Here is a 21,472-nt window from a genome sequence, read left to right on the forward strand (position 1 = left end):
ACTATGAAGATACAAGATTGAAGACTCCGTCCCGTGTTCAGAAGGGACTTTCCTTGGCATTGAAGGCAAGCTTGGCGATACGGATGTTCAGATATCCTACCATTGTAACCGACTCTATGTAACCCTAACCCTATCCGGTGTCTATATAAACCGGAGGGTTTTAGTCCGTAGGACAACTTACACATCAACAATCATACCATAGGCTAGGTTCTAGGGTTTAGCCTCTCTGATCTCGTGGTAGATCAACTCTTGTAATACCCATACCATCAATATTAATCAAGCAGGACGTAGGGTTTTACCTCCATCGAGAGGGCCCGAACCTGGGTAAAACTTCGTGTCCCCTGCCTCCTGTTACCATCCGGCCTAGACGCACAGTTTAGGACCCCCTACCCGAGATCCGCCGGTTTTGACACCGACAACTCCCTTGCCAAAAAAACAGTGTAGGGTATACAATAGATCTGGTACACAGCATGGCATACTTTATAGAACCTATGGCTGAGGCATAGGGAATGACTTTCATTCTCTTTCTATCTTCTGCCGTGGTCGGGCTTTGAGTCTTACTCAATTTCACACCTTGTAACACAGGCAAGAACTCTTTCTTTGACTGTTCCATTTTGAACTACTACAAAATCTTGTCAAGGTATGTACTCACTGAAAAAACTTATCAAGCGTCGTGATCTATCTCTATAGATCTTGATTCTCAATATGTAAGCAGCTTCACCGAGGTCTTTCTTTGAAAAACTCCTTTCAAACACTCCTTTATGCTTTGCAGAATAATTCTACATTATTTCCGATCAACAATATATCATTTACATATACTTATTAGAAATGCTGTAGTGCTCCCACTCACTTTCTTGTAAATACAGGCTTCATCGCAAGTCTGTATAAAACTATATGCTTTGATCAACTTATCAAAGCGTATATTTCAACTCCGAGATGCTTGCACCAGTCTATAGATGGATCGCTGGAGCTGGCATATTTTGTTAGCACCTTTAGGATTGACAAAACCTTCTGGTTCCGTCATATACAACTCTTTCTTTAATAAATCCTATAAGGAATGCAATTTTGTTTATCCATTTGCCAGATTTCATAAAATGCGGCAATTTGCTAACATGATTCGGACAAACTTAAGCATCGCTACGAGTGAGAAAATCTCATCATAGTCAACACCTTGAACTTTGTCAAAAACCTTTTTCGACAAGTCTAGCTTTGTAGATAGTAACACTACTATCAGCGTCCGTCTTCCTCTTGAAGATCCATTTATTTTCTATGGCTTGCCGATCATCGGGAAAGTCAACCAAAGTCCACACTTTGTTCTCATATATGGATCCCATCTCAGATTTCATGGCCTCAAGCCATTTCGCAGAATCTGGGCTCATCATCGCTTCCTCATAGTTCGTAGGTTCGTCATGGTCAATTAACATGACCTCCAAAATAGGATTACCGTACCAATCTGGTGCGGATCGCACTCTGCTTTACCCACGAGGTTCGGTAGTAACTTGATCTGAAGTTACATGATCATCATCATTAGCTTCCTCACTAATTGGTGTAGGAGTCACAGGAACATATTTCTGTGATGAACTACTTTCCAATAAGGGAGCAGGTATAGCTACCTCGTTAATTTCTACTTTCCTCCCACTCACTTCTTTCGAGAGAAACTCCTTCTCTAGAGAGGATCCATTCTCAACAATGAATATCTTGCCTTCGGATCTGTGATAGAAGGTGTACCCAACATTTTCTTTTGGGTATCCTATGAAGATGCACTTCTCCGATTTGGGTTTGAGCTTATCAGGTTGAAACTTTTTCACATAAGCATTACAACCTCAAACTTTAAGAAACGATAGCTTAGGTTTCTTGCCAAACCATAGTTCATACGGTGTCGTCTCAACGGATTTAGATGGTGCCGTATTTAACGTGAATGTAGCTGTCTCTAATGCATAACCCCAAAACGATAGTGGTAAATCGGTAAGAGACATCATAGATCGCACCATATCTAATAAAGTACGGTTACGACGTTCGGACACACCATTACACTGTGGTGTTCTAGGTGGCGTGAGTAGTGAAACTATTTCACATTGTTTTAACTGAAGGCCAAACTCATAAATCAAATATTTTACTTCTGCGATCATATCGTAGAAACTTTTATTTTTGTTACGATGATTCTCCACTTTACTCTGAAATTCTTTGAACTTTTTAAATGTTTCAGACTTGTGTTTCATCAAGTAGATATACTCATATCTGCTCAAATCATCTGTGAAGATCAGAAAATAATGATACCTGCCACGAGCCTCAATATTCATCGGACCACATACATCAGTATGTATGATTTCCAACAAATCTGTTGCTCGCTCCATTGTTCCGGAGAATGGAGTCTTAGTCATCTTTCCCATGAGGCATGGTTCACAAGCATTAACTGATTCATAATCAAGTGATTCCAAAAGCCCATCAGCATGGATTTTCTTCATGCGCTTTACACCAATATGACCTAAACGACAGTGCCACAAATAAGTTGCACTATCATTATAGACTTTGCATCTTTTGGCTTCAATATTATGAAAATGTGTATCACCACAATCGAGATCCAACAAACCATTTTCATTGGGTGTATGACCATAGAAGGTTTTATTCATGTAAACAGAACAACAATTATTCTCTAACTTACATGAATAACCGTATTGCAATAAACATGATCCAATCATATTCATGCTCAATGCAAACACTAAATAACATTTATTTTAGGTTTAACACTAATCCCGAAAGTATAGGGAGTGTGTGATGATGATTATATCAATATTGGAACCATTTCCAATACACATCTTCACATCATCCTTAACTAGTCTCTGTTCATTCTGCAACTCCCGTTTCGAGTTACTATTCTTAGCAACTGAACTAGTATCAAATACTGAGGGGTTGCTATAAACAATAGTAAAGTACACATCAATAACATGTATATCAAATATACCTATGTTCACTTTGCCATCCTTCTTATCCGCCAATTACTTGGGGTAGTTCCGCTTCCAGTGATCAGTCCCTTTGCAGTAGAAGCACTTAGTTTCAGGCTTTAGTCTAGCTTTGGGCTTCTTCACGGAAGTAACAACATGCTTGCCATTCTACATGAAGTTCCCTTTCTTTCCCTTTGCCCTTTTTATTGAAACTAGTGGTCTTGTTAATCATCAACACTTGATGCTTTTTCTTGATTTCTACCTTCATCGATTTCATCATCATGAAAAGCTCGGGAATCGTTTTTGTCATCCCTTGCATACTATAGTTCATCACGAAGTTCTACCAACTTGGTGATGGTGACTAGAGAATGCTGTCAATCACTATTTTATCTGGAAGATTCACTCCCACTTGATTCAAGCGATTGTAGTGCCCAGACAATCTAAGCACATGCTCACTGCTTGAGCTATTCTCCTCCATCTTTTAGCTATAGAACATGTTGGAGACTTCATATCTCTCAACTCAGGTATTTGCTTGAAATATTAACTTCAACTCCTGGAACATCTCATATGGTCCATGACTTTCAAAATGTCTTTGAAGTCCAGGTTCTAAGCCGTTTAAGCATGGTGCACTAAACTATCAAGTAGTCATCATATTGAGCTAGCCAAATGTTCACAACATCTGCATCTGCTCCTGCAATAGGTTTGTCACCTAGCGGTGCATCAAGGACATAATTCTTCTATGCAGCAATGAGGATAAACCTCATATCACGGATCCAATCCGCATCATTGCTACTAACATCATTCAACTTAGTTTTCCCTAGGAACATATCAAAAATAAAACAGGGGAGCTAAACGCGAGCTATTGATCTACAATATAGATATGCTAATACTACCAAGACTAAGTTCATGATAAATTAAAGTTCAATTAATCATATCACTTAAGAACTCCCACTTAGATAGACATCCCTCTAATCATCTAAGTGATCACGTGGTCCAAATCAACTAAACCATAACCGGTCATCAAGTGAAATGGAGTAGTTTTCAATGGTGAACATCACTATGTTGATCATATCTACTATATGATTGACGCTCGACCTTTCGGTCTTAGTGTTCCGAGGCCATACCTGCATATGCTAGGCTCGTCAAGTTTAACCTGAGTATTCTACGTGTGCAAAACTGGCTTGCACCCGTTGTAGATGGACGCAGAGCTTATCACACCCGATCATCATGTGGTGTCTGGGCACGACGAACTTTGGCAACGGTGCATACTCAGGGAGAACACTTTTATCTTGAAATTTAGTGAGTGATCATCTTATAATGCTACCGTCAATCAAAGCAAGATAAGATGCATAAAAGATAAACATCACATGCAATCAATATAAGTGATATGATATGGCCATCATCATCTTGTGCTTGTGATCTCCATCTCCGAAGCACCGTCATGATCACCATCGTCACCGGTGCGACACCTTGATCTCCATCGTAGCATCGTTGTCGTCTCGCCAATCTTATGCTTCTATGACTATCGCTACCGCTTAGTGATAAAGTAAAGCATTACAGGGTGATTGCATTGCATACAATAAAGCGACAACCATATGGCTCCTGCCAGTTGCTAATAACTCGGTTACAAAACATGATCATCTCATACAATAATATTTAGCATCATGCTTTGACCATATCACATCACAACATGCCCTGCAAAAACAAGTTAGACGTCCTCTACTTTTGTTGTTGCAAGTTTTACGTGGCTGCTACGGGCTGAGCAAGAACCGTTCTTACCTACGCATCAAAACCACAATGATAGTTTGTCAAGTTGGTGTTGTTTTAACCTTCGCAAGGACCAGGCGTAGCCACACTCGGTTCAACTAAAGTTGGAGAAACTGACACCCGCCAGCCACCTGTGTGCAAAGCACGTCGGTAGAACCAGTCTCGCGTAAGCGTACGCGTAATGTCGGTCCGGGCCACTTCATCAACAATACCGTCGAACCAAAGTATGACATGCTGGTAAGAAGTATGACTTGTATCGCCCACAACTCACTTGTTTTCTACTCGTGCATATGACATCTACGCATAAAACCAGGCTCGGATGCCACTGTTGGGGAACGTAGTAATTTCAAAAAATTTCCTACGCACACACAGGATCATGGTGATGCATAGCAATGAGAGGGGAGAGTGTGTCCACGTACCCTCGTAGACCGAAAGCGGAAGCATTAGCACAATGTGGTTGATGTAGTCGTACGTCTTCACAATCTGACCGATCAAGCACTGAACGCACGACACCTTCGAGTTCTGCACACGTTCAACTCGATGACGTCCCTCAAACTTCGATCCAGTCGAGCTTTGAGGGAGAGTTCTGTCAGCACGACAGCGTGGTGACGATGATGATGTTCTACCAATGCAGGGCTTCTCCTAAGCACCGCTACGATATGACTGAGGTGGATTATGGTGGAGGGGGGCACCGCACACGGCTAAGAGATCCAAGGGATCAATTGTTGTGTCTATGGGGTGCCCCCTGGCCATGTATATAAAGGAGTGGAGGAGGGGAGGGGTCGGCCCTCTCTATGGCGCGCCCTAGGGGAGTCCTACTTCCACCGGGAGTAGGATTCCCCCTTTCCTAGTAGAACTAGGAGGCCTTCCAAGTAGTAGGAGTAGGAGAGAAGGAAAGGGAAAAGAGAAGAGAAGAAAGGAGGGGGCGCAGCCCTTCCCCCTAGTCCAATTCGGACTAGGCCTTGGGGGGGCGCGGCCTACCTCTCTCTCTCTCTCTCTCCCCTAAAGCCCAATAAGGCCCATACACTCCCCGGCGAATTCCCGTAACTCCCCGGTACTCTAATAAATACCTGAATCACTCGAAACCTTTCCGATGTCCGAATATAGTCGTCCAATATATCGATCTTTACGTCTCGACCATTTTGAGACTCCTTGTCATGTCCCCGATCTCATCCGTGGATCCGAACTACCTTTGGTACATCAAAACACGTAAACTCATAATATAACCGTCATTGAAGTTTAAGCGTGCGGACCCTACGGGTTCGAGAACTATGTAGACCTGACCGAGACACGTCTCCGTTCAATAACCAATAGCGGAACCTGGATGCTCATATTGGCTCCTACATATTCTACGAAGATCTTTATCGGTCAAAGCGCATAACACCATACGTTGTTCCCTTTGTCATCGGTATGTTACTTGCCCGAGATTCGATCGTCGGTATCTCAATACCTAGTTCAATCTCATTACCGGCAAGTCTCTTTACTTGTTCCGTAATACATCATCCCGCAACTAACTCATTAGTTGCAATGCTTGCAAGGCTTAAGTGATGTGCATTACCGATTGGGCCCAGAGATACCTCTTCGACAATCGGGGTGACAAATCCTAATCTCGAAATACGACAACCCAACAAGTACCTTCAGAGACACCTATAGAGCACCTTTATAATCACCCAGTTACGTTGTGACATTTGGTAGCACACAAAGTGTTCCTCCGGTAAACGGGAGTTGCATAATCTCATAGTCATAGGAACATGTGTAAGTCATGAAGAAAGCAATAGCAACATACTAAATGATCGAGTGCTAAGATAACGAAATGGGTCAAGTCAATCACATCAATCTCCTAATGATGTGATCCCGTTAATCAAATGACAACTCTTTGTCTATGGCTAGGAAACATAACCATCTTTGATCAACAAGCTAGTCAAGTAGAGGCATACTAGTGACACTCTGTTTGTCTATGTATTCACACATGTATCATGGTTCCGGTTAATACAATTCTAGCATGAATAATAAACATTTATCATGATATAAGGAAATAAATAATAACTTTATTATTGCCTCTAGGGTATATTTCCTTCGCATAGCACTATATGTGGAATAGAATGGTGGTTGTGGAGAAGACAAAAAGGGAGAAGATAGTCTCACATCAACTAGGCGTATCAACGGGCTATGGAGATGCCCATTAATAGATATCAATGTGGGTGAGTAGGGATGGCCATGCAACAGATGCACTAGAGCTATAAGTATATGAAAGCTCAATAGAAGAGACTAAGTGGGTTGCATCCAACTTGCTTGCTCACGAAGACCTAGGGCATTTTGAGAAATCCCATCATTGGAATATATAAGCCAAGTTCTATAACAAAAAATTCCCACTAGTATATGAAAGTGATAACATAGAAAACTCTCTATCATGAAGATCATGGTGCTACTTTGAAGCACAAGTGTGGTAAAAGGATAGTAGCATTGTCCCTTCTCTCTTTTTCTCTCATTTTTTTATTTGGGCCTTTTCTCTTTCTTTATGGCCTCTTTTTTTAGTCCGGAGTCTCATCCCGACTTGTGGGGGAATCATAGTCTCCATCATCCTTTCCTCACTTGGGACAATGCTCTAAAAATGATGATCATCACACTTTTTTATTTACTTACAACTCAATACTTAGAACAGAATATGACTCTATGTGAATGCCTCCAGCGGTGTACCGGGATGTACAATGATGCATGAGTGACATGTATGAAAGAATTATGAACGGTGGCTTTGCCACAAATACAATGCCAACTACATGTCATGTGAAGCAATATGATAATGATGGAGCGTGTCATAATAAACAGAACTGTGGTAAGTTGCATGTCAATATATCTCGGAATGGCTATGGAAATGGCATGATAGGTAGGTATGGTGGCTGATTTGAGGAAGGTATATGGCGGGTGTATGATACCGGCGAAAAGTGCGCGGTATTAGAGAGGCTAGCAATGGTGGAAGGAAGAAAGTGCATATGATCCATGGACTCAACATTAGTCATAAAGAACTCATATACTCATTGCAAAAATCTATTAGTTATCGAAGCAAAGTATTACGCGCATGCTCCTAGGGGGATAGATTGGTAGGAAAAGACCATCGCTCGTCCCCGACCCCCACTGATAAGGAAGACAATCAATAAATAAATCATGCTCTGACTTCATCACATAATGGTTCACCATACGTTCATGCTACGGGAATCACAAACTTCAACACAAGTATTTCTCAAATTCATAACTACTCAACTAGCATGACTCTAATATCACCATCTCCATATCTCAAAACAATTATCAAGTATCAAACTTCTCATAGTATTCAACACACTCATAAGAAAAAAAAATCTTGAATGCCTAACATAATTAAAGCAAATTACCACGCTGTTTTGTAGGACTCTAAAAATAATCTAAGTGAAGCATGAGAGAGCAATAGTTTCTATAAAACAAATCCACCACCGTGCTCTAAAAGATATAAGTGAAGTACTAGAGCAAAAACTATATAACTCAAAAGATATAAGTGAAGCACCTAGAGTATTCTAACAATTTCCGAATCATGTGTGTCTCTCTCAAAAGGTGTGTACAACAAGGATGATTGTGGAAAACTAACAAATAAAGACTCAAATAATACAAGACGCTCCAAGCAAAACACATATCATGTGGTAAATAAAAATATAGCTCCAAGTAAAGTTACCGATGGAAGTAGACGAAAGAGGGGATGCCCATCCCCAAGCTTTGGCTTTTCGGTGTCCTTAGATTATCTTGGGGTGCCATGGGCATCCCCAAGCTTAGGCTCTTGCCACTCCTTGTTCCATCAATTCTTTCACCCAAAACTTGAAAACTTCACAACACAAAACTTAAAGTAGAAAATGTCGTGAGCTCCGTAAGCGAAAGAAAACAAAACACCACTTCAAGGTACTGTAACAAACTCATTATTTATTTATATTGGTGTTAAACCTACTGTATTACAACTTCTCTATGGTTTATAAACTATTTTACTAGCCATAGATTCATCAAAATAAGCAAACAACACACGAAAAACAGAATCTGTCAAAAACAGAACAGTCTGTAGTAATCTGTAGCTAACGCAAGTTCTGGAACCCCAAAAATTCTAAAATAAATTTCTAGACGTGAGAAATTTATCTATTAATCATCTATAAAAATAATTAACTAAATATCACTTCCCAAATAAAAATGGCAGAAATTCTTATGAGCGCTAAAGTTTCTGTTTTTTTACAGCAAGATTAAAAAGACTTTCCCCAAGTCTTCCCAACGGTTCTACTTGGCACAAACACTAATTAAACACAAAAAACACAACCAAAACAGAGGGTAGATAAATTATTTATTACTAAACAGGAGCAAAAAGCAAGGAATAAAAATAAAATTGGCTTGCCTCCCAACAAGCGCTATCGTTTAACGCCCCTAGCTAGGCATAAAAGCGAAGATAGATCTAGGTATTGCCATCTTTGGTTGGCAATTCTTTAATGAGACATCTATGACCCTTAGGAGTTTCTTCCTTTTTATTAATTATCAAACTTATAGGCACAAAATCGAAAAAATCATTTGTAGCAAATGGTTCCTTAATGATAGCAAAAAGATTGGGATGAATACTTATATATTTGAGATCCGCAGTTTCCACTACAAAAAAAGACACATCCGTGACATTTTGGGCCGAACAATTTTTTTTTCTGTCATACATATGACACTTCTATAACGATAATTGTGACAAAACCCGGTATCATCATAGATGTGGTGGGCTCCTACTTCTATGACAAAAAATCATGACAGAAAATGGGCTTTTCGTCCTGGGCGGGCCGGAGACACAGCTGCATGACATTCTTTGGACCGTCCATGACGGAAAAAACCATGGTAGAAGCGAGGGGGAGGATAATTTTGGGGAGTTCCCGGTTACGATGGGAGGTCGGGGGCCGAGCGATGCGCGTTTCTCTCGTACACGTATGCGCGTGTGTGCGAGGCGTTGGCTCTAACTGAACCCGAGCGAGGCGTTGAGCTCTAACTGAACCCGAGCGATTGCACTGCAGGCTACGCGTTACTGAACCCGAGCAATCGATCGATGGCTGTTAACCGAACCGGATCGAGCGATTCCTTCGCTACTGCTGCTAACTGAAGCCGATCGATGGGATGAACAGTGAGCGTTGCGGGGAGGTTTGGATGAACAATGAGCGGTGGCGTTGCCTCTGGATGAACAGGACCCCGTGGTGTGGTGGAGGGCCGGATGAACAGTAGACGATGGAGGGGTGGTTGAACATGACCCCGTGGTGTGGAGGGCTGGATGAACAGTAGACGGTGGAGGGGTGCCCGTGGAGGGGTGGTTGAACAGGACCCCGTGGTGTGGAGGACTGGTTGAATAGTAGACGGTGGAGGGGTGGTTGAACAGTAGCCGATGGAGTAGCGCGCGGTGGAGGCTGGATGAACAGGAACCCGTGGATGAACAGTCGCAGGTGGAGGCTGGAGGAGGTCGACGGTGGATGAACAGTAGCTCGTGGAGGCTGGAGGGGTCGACGGTGGAGATGAACAGTATCCCATGGAGTCCTGTTTTGCGGTACGCCACACCCCTCCCGATGAACAGGACCCCTGTTTCGACTGTAGCGCTCCAACACAAGTCCGTTTCCTCCGCTTTGCGGTACGCCACACCCCTCCCGATCAACAGGACCCCCTTTTCGACCGTAGGAGGTCCGTTTCCTCCGTTTTGCGGTACGCCAGACCCCTCCCGATGAACAGGATCCCGTTTCGAACGTGGCCGGTCGAACACAAGGCCGTTTCCTCCGTTCTGCGGTACGCCAGGCCTCGTTTCCATCGCCTATTCCGTCCAAGCCCTCCCGATGAACACGACGCATTTCGTTGCCTCCCCATGAACACGACGACGACGCTGTTTCTCCGTTCCGACCCAGCCATATACACGAGCCCTCGCCATACGTATGCGCGAGTAGGCGTTCGAGACCCCGCCCGTATGTACACATACGTGGCCGTATTTTGTTTCTTGCACCCTGGCCGCTGTACGTACATGTACATGCTACGTGCGTGCCTCTACTACGATACGTGCGCGCCTCTACTACGACACGTGCGCGCCTCTACATTGACCAGTATGTACGTACACGTTCGCGACCAGAATGACAACGCTATGTACGCTTCGACCAGGTGGGTCCCAACTGTCAGGCACTTCCTTGCCTGCGAAGATGTAGCTGGTCGGTCCCAGCAGTCAGGGGGGCGAATCATTTTTCTTCCGAACGCACTTCCTTGCATGCGAAGATGTAGCTCGTGGGTCCCAGTAGTCAGGGGGCGAATCATTTTTTTCGCGAAATACTGTGGCCCGTCCGATGGGTCCCCGCTGTCAGGTGGAGGAATAATTATTTTGCGCATAATAAGGAGGCACTTCCTTGCGGCTGCCATGGACCCAGCTGTTAGCCTCTTCACGTACAGTACTCTTCCGATGGAAGTCGGTCGTTGACCATGTTGACCACGCTGCACCGAGAGCACCATGGCGTTGGTCTGGACGACGGCGAGGCCTAGGAAGGGGACGGCGCGGAGCCGGGGAAGACGCAGCAGTGGAAGCCCGCATGAAGAGGAGTACAAGGGTTCACTGGTTCGACTGCGGTGTGAGGCTGCCGTCGCCGCAGAATAACAGGGGGTGTGGGTGAGTAGAGGGATGGCCTGGCCAGCGGTGGGAGTAGTACGGGGCGGTGAGGCCTCCGCAGCGTCACAGCCAGCCACGGGAGGCAGGAGCATGCGACACGACCGGCGCTGCTTTGGGCGGCTGGAGCAAGAAGACCAGAGGTTGAAGAAGCACTACGGCTGTTGGATGGGCATCGTACGATCACTACAGCTAGAATCGTTTATATTGACTAAGTTGACAAAGCCCTTGGTACGCGTTAACTTAGTAGGCCCACAGCTCGGATTTGGCAGAGAACATATAGCCCATTTGCGATTTTTAAGATTGTATAACCCATTTTTTAATTCTAATGGAATTTACTACAGCCCATTTACAGTTTGTTAAAATTACAGCCCAACTTCTAGCTAGGACAACGATTAATAATTTCAAACTACCGCTTAAAACAGAATTCAAAAAAAATTCCCACATTTTGATGGGATCCGAAATATTTGTATCCGAAATTTCTAGTCAGGTTTAATATAATTTCAAAATAAAGTTGTATTACGTTAAAATCCAACGAAATATTGCGCACGCAACAAGTAATGAAATTAAAATTTTCAAATTCCAATAATAATATATTTTTCAAACTAATTACGTGTTTGGTGCATAGTAACTGTCCAGTTATTATAATTACATCCCATTTATTATTTCTTAAAGTCCATTTTCTTGTTAAGCCTAATGCATACCTCCTAGGAAAGTTTGCAGCCCAGCGGGGCGGAGAATAACAAGTTGACCCGGATATTGTGTACAACTGTCAGCCCAGTTGCATTGCTGATGTTGAAAAAAGCTATTTTTTATACACACATTTAAAAAATTGTATAGATAAGGAACATTTTTTATACACACATTTAACAATTTTTAAATACATGATTAACACTTTTTAAAACATATTTTTAGTCAACAGTGGGCCCACAGCGAGCTGAGGAGGTCACAATACACATATTTTTTAAATACATGATTAACACTTTTGCAAAAACAATTAGCCCACAGCGAGCCAATTAGCTCCAGTCGGCCCATAGTGGGCCGACATGGGCCAGTCGGCCAGCTGTAGGCCGACTGGAATCCAATCGGCCTGCTATGGGCCGACTAGGCCCAGTCGGCCTGCAGCGGGCGGACGGTGTATGATTTTTGAAAAAAAATTATCCAGCTTAATATTTATGAAAATTAATAAAAAATGTATTATTTAAGAAAAAATAGCGAAAAGGCATGTGTAGTACAGTACAACCTAACATGGTTACTCAGCCCACATTCAGCGACGCCGGAAAGGCCCAAACAAGGCTTTTGTACAACTTTTTGAAGTCACTGAGCTCAATTAATAACTTAAGAAAAAAGTTAGATTAGAGTGGAACCTAATTAAAAGCTGTCACGAGCAAATAAATAATTCAACGGGTCCCACTTGTGCATGTGCGTGTGTGTGTGTGTGAGAGAGAGAGAGACCCATCGGCCGATGCTCGTAAATACATCTTTCAGCCATATGCATTGCTGATGCTTAGTAAAAACTTATATAGTTGACACAATCATATAGAACATCATAGCACACTGAACTTGCATACAAAAATTTCACGTAGGCGGCACAATCAGGATGGAAGCAGTGGATCGCTACGGGAAGGGCTATGTTGAAACCAACGAAGTCGTACATAACGGTTCATCGTCTTTATCAATGACGGGGAAATATCTTGAATGTTGTGCAAAGAAAACAGACAGAGAACACAATAAGTTCTCCTAGCACATTAAGTTGACGTACAGCCCTTTCTAAAAAAAGTTCAGGTACATAATTAGAACAGGTCACAATCAAATGTACTGGCATATCAGTGCTTCACACCCATAGCTCGGATTTAACTAGTATATGACAAGATTCAGTTGTTACCTCAAATTAGAGCACATCCAGGCAGCCAGCCCTGCCTCTTATCCCAAAGAAGCAGTGGCCTCCGCCACGCGATGGAGTAGGCCCTGTGCCATCCATCGTTCCGAGCAACACGGGGAAAGTCTGACGTTAACTCCTGTAATGGACGTCATCGACGGACCCTGGCACCAGCGGCGGCGGCAGGACTTCGATTGATGGATTGACCACATCTTCAACATACACGAACACTCGATACAGGTACATCCCTAACGTGGTCCGCGGCGGCCTTGGTGGCGACGAATAGTACAACCCCGGTTCCTGCACCGGTATCTCAACACCAATCACCTTCGGTATGGTGGACGGCTTCTTCATCCATGCCATAACCGTCATAGCCCAGCTGTCTGGAGGAACAAACATACTTACGAGCTCACCTCCAAGGTCGTTGATAAGCTCGTTCATGGACTCGCCGTTCCAAGCACATCGAGGCATGCCGTGGAAGGTAAGCTTTGTTAAAAACTCAAGCTCAGAGGGCACCGAGCCCCATCCTGGGTGCCACCGATCAAAGCTCACGAGCGCGCCATCGCAGAACAAACGCCGGGAAGATTCAAACTCACGACTGCAGTCGAAAGTTGTCCGGAACTTGATGAAGAAATCAGCCGGTGGTGGACAGACTTCGACGAGCAAGTCACTTATTTAGATGCTGTGCGCAATGCCAAGAGCTTTGACTAGGTCATCCGGTGAGACGGGAGGCCGGTCGCCGTTGATGGTTACCATCAGCACTTTGCCGACAAACTAGTCGTCAAGCACCGCCATGCCACTGTTGAGCGACAGCACGCAGCGACCGAAGGCAGGACGGACCTCAGGATCTCCAGCTCGAAGATCCGCGTTGACCGGCGACATGATAGTGCGCTTGAGTATAGGGAGTACAGGAGGGGGATTTGGGGTAACTGGAGTAGGAATCGAGATTCCAGAGGTGGGGAGGGGCGGGAGACTGCGGATGAAAAGGTAGCATGAATTTCGAGCACGCGCCAAATATGCTGTCGGCGCGCAAGCGCACGAAAACACCGGTGGCGCCCACATGTCGGCCTAAGAGTCCTTATTCATTTTCTTTTGGAGAGCCCGACCTTTTTTTCAGGATCTTTTGTGAGCCCGGCCTGAGAGTCATAATTGACCTGTTTGGCATTGCGTTACTGCTCGGCCCATATTCAACGACACCTCACTGGCCCAAACAAGTGCACATCATCGAAAAGACACTGAGCTCAAATTATATAACTTGAAAAAGAAGATATACTCTGAACACTGGAGAATGGTGATGCCCTCATTTAGCCCACCAGTAGTTCGAGACAATAAACAGTTCGAAACAACGATATATACAACATTCAAACACTGACTAGTGACTACTACTCACATAAACATCAAGACATGATAGTTCATAAGAAGCCTTGCTACAGCACCAAAACGCACCCATCTGCGGCACTCAGACTCTCGTGATCCAGACGAGAATGACATTCTAAATAGAAGCAACTATTACATACTAAGAGTGACATAGACGAGTGTGGGAGTCCTGGATTAGGGGGTCTCCGGACAGCCGGACTATATCAATTGGCCGAACTATTGGACTATGAAGACACAAGATTGAAGACTTCGTCTCGTTTCCGGATGGGACTTTACTTGGCATGGAAGGCAAGCTAGGCAATACGGATATGTATATCTCCTCCTTTGTAACCGACCTTGTGTAACCCTAACTTCTCCGGTGTCTATATGAACCAGAGGGTTTTAGTCCATAGGACAACATACAATCATACCATAGGCTAGCTTCTGGGGTTTAGCCTCTCTGATCTCGTGGTAGATCTACTCTTGTACTACCCATATCATCAATATTAATCAAGAAGGACGTAGGGTTTTACCTCCATCAAGAGGGCCCGAATCTGGGTAAAACATTGTGTCCCCTGCCTCCTGTTACCATCCGGCCTAGACGCACAGTTCAGGACCCCCTAACCGAGATCCACCGGTTTTGACACCGACATTGGTGCTTTCATTGAGAGTTCCTCTGTGTCGTCGCCATTAGGCTTGATGGCTCCTACTATCATCGATAGCGATGCAGTCCAGGGTGAGACTTTTCTCCCGAGACAGATCTTTGTGTTCGGCGGCTTTGCACTGCAGGCCAATTCACTTGGCCATCTAGAGCAGATCAAAAGTTACGCCCCTGGCCACCAGGTCAGGTTTGGAAGCTTAAACTACACGGCCGATGTCCGCGGAGACTTGATCTTCGACGGATTCGAGCCTCTGCCTTGTGCGTCACGCGGTCACGATGAGTACGATTTAGCTCTACCATCGGACAGTGTTCAGGAGATTGCACCGGCAGCCGCTTCGACCCTCAATTCGGAGCCAGTTGCGCCTTCCGCGGATGAGTGGATGGACCCCTCCACGGAGGCCTTATCCTCAGCGACGATCAAGCCGAACATCGACCTTACCTTCCACGAGAGCCGTGTTGATAAACTGCCGGATCCTTCTCCGGCCATGGACTCCGAACCGCTTGTGCCCGTTCGTATCGAATCTGATTGGGTGCCAATCATGGAGTTTACCTCCGTGGATATTTTTCAGCACTCGCCCTTTGGCGACATACTGAACTCGTTAAGGTCTCTCTCCTTATCAGGAGGATCCTGGCCGAACTATGTCCGGCAGGACTGGGATGCGGACGACGAAGAAATTCGCGACCCACCCACCACCCACTTAGTAGCCACTATCGATGACTTATCCGACATGCTCGACTTCGACTCCGAAGACATCGACAGTATGGACGACGATGCGGGAGACGAAGAGGAACCACTGCCTACGGGGCACTGGACAACCACCTCATCATACGATGTATACATGGTGGATACACCCAAAGAAGGCAATGGCAATGAGATAGCGGAGGATGACCCCTCCAAGAAGCAACCCAAGCGCCGACGTAAGCGGCGCCACTCTATGTCCCGCCAAAGCAAAAGTGGTGATACCGACACAGGAGATAATAACACTCCGGATAGTGCCGAAGACAACAACAATCCCCTCCAGCAAGATTTAGAGCAGGAGGATGGAGGAGCCAGCCCTCCTGAGAGAGCGGCAGACGGAGAAGAGGAGGATGATAATTACATGCCCCTCTCCAAAGACGAGGCAAGCCTCGGCGATGATGAATTCGCCGTACCAGAGGATCCCGTCGAACAAGAGCGCTTCAAGCGCCGGCTTATGGCCACGGCAAATAGCCTGAAGAAAAAGTAGCAGCAGCTTCAAGCTGATCAAGATCTGCTAGCTGACAGATGGACTGAAGTCCTCGCGGCCGAGGAATATAAACTCGAGCGCCCCTCCAAGAGTTACCCAAAATGCAGGTTTCTACCCCGACTTGAGGAAGAAGTGTATGATGCGGCTGATCGGCCACCTCGTGGCCGTGATAGAGGTATTCCAGCAAAAAGCTCAGCCTGCACCCCGACGCCATTCAAATAAAAAAGCATGGGGAAACATGCCAGACCTGCGAGACGTACTGGAGGACAAAGCAAAACATGCAAGATCGATCTACGGATCACAAGGGCGCGCCACTATGCGAGACAATAAACGTCATGTCGGATACAGTAAAAGTAAATCCGGCCGGGCCGAACACAGCGGGCAAGACCCATTTGAGCTACGTCGCGATATAGCCCAATACAGAGGCGCCGCACACCCCTTATGCTTCACAGACGAAGTAATGGATCATCAAATCCCAGAAGGTTTCAAACCTGTCAATATTGAATCATACGACAGCACAACAGATCCTACGGTATGGATCGAGGATTTCCTCCTCCACATCCACATGGCCCGCGGTGATGACTTACACGCCATCAAATACCTCCCACTAAAGCTCAAAGGACCAGCGCGGCATTGTCTTAATAGCTTGCCAGCAGAGTCCATCAGCTGCTGGGAAGATCTGGAGGCCACATTCCTCGACAACTTTCAGGGCACTTATGTGCGACCACCAGATGATGATGACTTGAGCAACATAATCCAGCAGCCAGAGGAATCGACCAGGCAATTCTGGACTCGGTTCATAACAAAGAAAAATCAAATCGTCGACTGTCCGGATGCAGAGGCCCTAGCGGCTTTCAAACATAACATCCGCGATGAGTGGCTAGCCCGGCACCTTGGTCAGGAAAAGCCGAAATCTATGGCAGCCCTCACGACACTAATGACCCGCTTTTGTGCGGGAGAAGACAACTGGCTGGCTCGCAGTAACAATATGTCAAAGAACCATGGTACCTCAGATACCAAGGACGACAATAATAGGTCCTGTTGCAACAAACATAAGCGCCGCATTAAAAGCGATAATACTGAGGATACGACAGTCAATGCCGGATTCAAAGGCTCTAAACCCGGTCAGCGGAAAAAGCCATTTAAACAAAGTACGCCAGGCCCGTCCAATTTGGACCGCATACTCGATCGCTCGTGTCAAATACACGGCACCCCAGAAAAGCCAGCCAACTGAAGGAAATATTCCCTAGAGGCAATAATAAAGTGATTATTTATTTCCTTATATCATGATAAAAGTTTATTTTTCATGCTATAATTGTATTAACCGGAAACATAATACATGTGTGAATACATGGACAAACAGAGTGTCACTAGTATGCCTCTACTTGACTAGCTCGTTAATCAAAGATGGTTATGTTTCCTAACCATGGACAAAGAATTGTTATTTGATTAACAGGATCACATCATTAGTTGAATGATCTGATTGACATGACCCATTCCATTAGCTTAGCACCCGATCGTTTAGTATGTTGCTATTGCTTTCTTCATGACTTATACATGTTCCTATGACTATGAGATTATGCAACTCCCGTTTGCCAGAGGAACACTTTGTGTGCTACCAAACGTCACAACGTAACTGGGTGATTATAAAGGAGCTCTACAGGTGTCTCCAAAGGTACATGTTGGGTTGGCGTATTTCGAGATTAGGATTTGTCACTCCGATTGTCGGAGAGGTATCTCTGGGCCCTCTTGGTAATGCACATCACTTAAGCCTTGCAAGCATTGCAACTAATGAGTTAGTTGCGGGATGATGTATTACAGAACGAGTAAAGAGACTTGCCGGTAACGAGATTGAACTAGGTATTGGATACCGACGATCGAATCTCGGGCAAGTAACATACCGATGACAAAGGGAACAACATATGTTGTTATGCGGTCTGACCGATAAAGATCTTCGTAGAATATGTAGGAGCCAATATGGGCATCCAGGTCCCGCTATTGGTTATTGACCGGAGACATGTCTCGGTCATGTCTACATTGTTCTCGAACCCGTAGGGTCCGCACGCTTAAGGTTATGAATGACAGTTATATTATGAGTTTATGCATTTTGATGTACCGAAGGTTGTTCGGAGTCCCGGATGTGATCACGGACATGACGAGGAGTCTCGAAATGGTCGAGACATAAAGATTGATATATTGGAAGCCTATATTTGGATATCGGAAGTGTTCCGGGTGAAATCGGGATTTTACCGGAGTACCGGGAGGTTACCGGAACCCCCCGGGAGCTATATGGGCCATAGTGGGCCTTAGTGGAAAAGAGAAGAGGCAGCCCAACATGGGCCGAGCTCCCCTCTCCTCCCTTGGTCCGAATAGGACAAGGAGAGGGGGGCGGCCTCTCTCTCTCTTTTCCCCCCTTTGCGAATCCTATTCCAACTAGGATTGGGGGGGGGGGAATCCTACTCCCAGAGGGAGTAGGACTCTCCTGGCGCGCCTCTCCTAGGCTGGCCGCACCCCCCCTTAGTCCTTTATATACGGAGGCAGGGGCACCCCAGAAACACACAAGTTGATCCACGTGATCTTATTCTTAGCCGTGTGCGGCGCCCCCAGCCACCATAGTCCTCGATAATATTGTAGCGGTGCTTAGGCGAAGCCCTGTAGCAGTAGTACATCAAGATCGTCACCACGCCGTCGTGCTGACAAAACTCTTCCCCGACACTTTGCTGGATTGGAGTCCGGGGATCGTCATCGAGCTGAACGTGTGCTAAAACTCGGAGGTGCCTTAGTTTCGGTGCTTGATCGGTCGGGCCGTGAAGACGTACGACTAGATCAACCAAACGCTTCCGTTGTCGATCTACCGGGTACGTAGATCACACTCTCTCCTCGTTGCTATGCATCACCATGATCTTGCATGTGCGTAGGAATTTTTTTGAAATTACTACGAAACCCAACAGTGGCATCCGAGCCTAGGTTTTATATGTTGATGTTATATGCACGAGTAGAACACAAATGAGTTGTGGGCGATATAAGTCATACTGCTTACCAGCATGTCATACTTTGGTTCGGTGGTATTGTTGGATGAAGCGGCCCGGACCGACATTACGCGTACGCTTACGCGAGACCAGTTCTCCCGACGTGCTTTGCACATAGGTGGCTTGCGGGTGACAGTTTCTCCAACTTTAGTTGAACTGAGTGTGGCTACGCCCGGTCCTTGCGAAGGTTAAAACAGCACCAACTTGACAAACTATCGTTGTGGTTTTGATGCGTAGGTAAGATTGGTTCTTGCTTAAGCCCGTAGCAGCCACGTAAAACTTGCAACAACAAAGTAGAGGACGTCTAACTTGTTTTTGCAGGGCATGTTGTGATGTGATATGGTCAAGACATGATGCCGAATTTTATTGTATGAGATGATCATGTTTTGTAACCGAGTTATCGGCAACTGGCAGGAGCCATATGGTTGTCACTTTATTGTATGCAATGCAATCGCGATGTAATGCTTTACTTTATCACTAAGCGGTAGCGATAGTCGTGGAAGCACAAGCTTGGCGAGACGACAACAATGCTACGATGGAGATCAAGGTGTCGCACCGATGACGATGGTGATCACGACGGTGCTTCGATGGAGATCACAAGCACAAGATGATGATGGCCATATCATATCACTTATATTGATTGCATGTGATGTTTATCTTTTATGCATCTTATCTTGCTTTGATTGACGGTAGCATTATAAGATGATCTCTCACTAATTATCAAGAAGTGTTTTCCCTGAGTATGCACCATTGCGAAAGTTCTTCGTGCTGAGACACCACGTGATGATCGGGTGTGATAGGCTCTACGTTCAAATACAACGGGTGCAAAACAGCTGCACACGCGGAATACCCAGGTTATACTTGACGAGCCAAGCATATATATATATGGCCTCGGAACACGGAGACCGAAAGGTCGAGCGTGAATCATATAGTAGATATGATCAACATAATGATGTTCACCAATGAAACTACTCCATCTCACGTGATGATCGGACATGGTTTAGTTGATTTGGGTCACGTAATCACTTAGAGGATTAGAGGGATGTCTATCTAAGTGGGAGTTCTTTAAGTAAATTAATTGAACTTAAATTTATCATGAACTTAGTCCTGGTAGTATTTTGCAAATTATGTTGTAGATCAATAGCTCGCGTTGTTGCTTCCCTGTGTTTGTTTTGATATGTTCCTAGAGAAAATTGTGTTGAAAGATGTTAGTAGCAATGATGCGGATTGGATCCGTGATCTGAGGTTTATCCTCATTGCTGCACAGAAGAATTATGTCCTTGATGCACCGCTAGGTGACGGACCTATTGCAGGAGCAGATGCAGACGTTATGAACGTTTGGCTAGCTCAATATGATGACTACTTGATAGTTTAGTGCACCATGCTTAATGGCTTAGAATCGGGACTTCAAAGACGTTTTGAACGTCATGGAGCATATGAGATGTTCCAGGAGTTGAAGTTAATATTTCAAGCAAATACCCGAGTTGAGAGATATGAAGTCTCCAACAAGTTCTATAGCTAAAAGATGGAGGAGAATCGCTCAACTAGTGAGCATGTGCCCAGATTGTCTGAGTACTACAATCGCTTGAATCAAGTGGGAGTTAATCTTCCAGATAAGATAGTGATTGACAGAATTCTCTAGTCACCATCACCAAGTTAGTAGAACTTCATGATGAACTATGATATGCAAGGGATAACAGAAACAATTCCCAAGCTCTTCGTAATGCGGAAATTGACGAAGGTAGAAATCGAGAAAGACATCAAGTGTTGATGGTAGACAAGACCACTAGTTTCAAGAAAAGGGCAGAGGGAAGAAGGGGAACATCAAGAAGAACAACAAGCAAGTTGTTGCTCAAGTGAAGAAGCCCAAGTCTGGTCCTAAGCCTGAGACTAAGTGTTTCTACTGCAAAGGGACTGGTCACTGGAAGCGGAACTACCCCAAGTGATTGGCAGA

This window comes from Triticum urartu, chromosome 1 (assembly GCF_003073215.2).
Source record: "Triticum urartu cultivar G1812 chromosome 1, Tu2.1, whole genome shotgun sequence".
Taxonomy (NCBI): domain Eukaryota; kingdom Viridiplantae; phylum Streptophyta; class Magnoliopsida; order Poales; family Poaceae; genus Triticum; species Triticum urartu.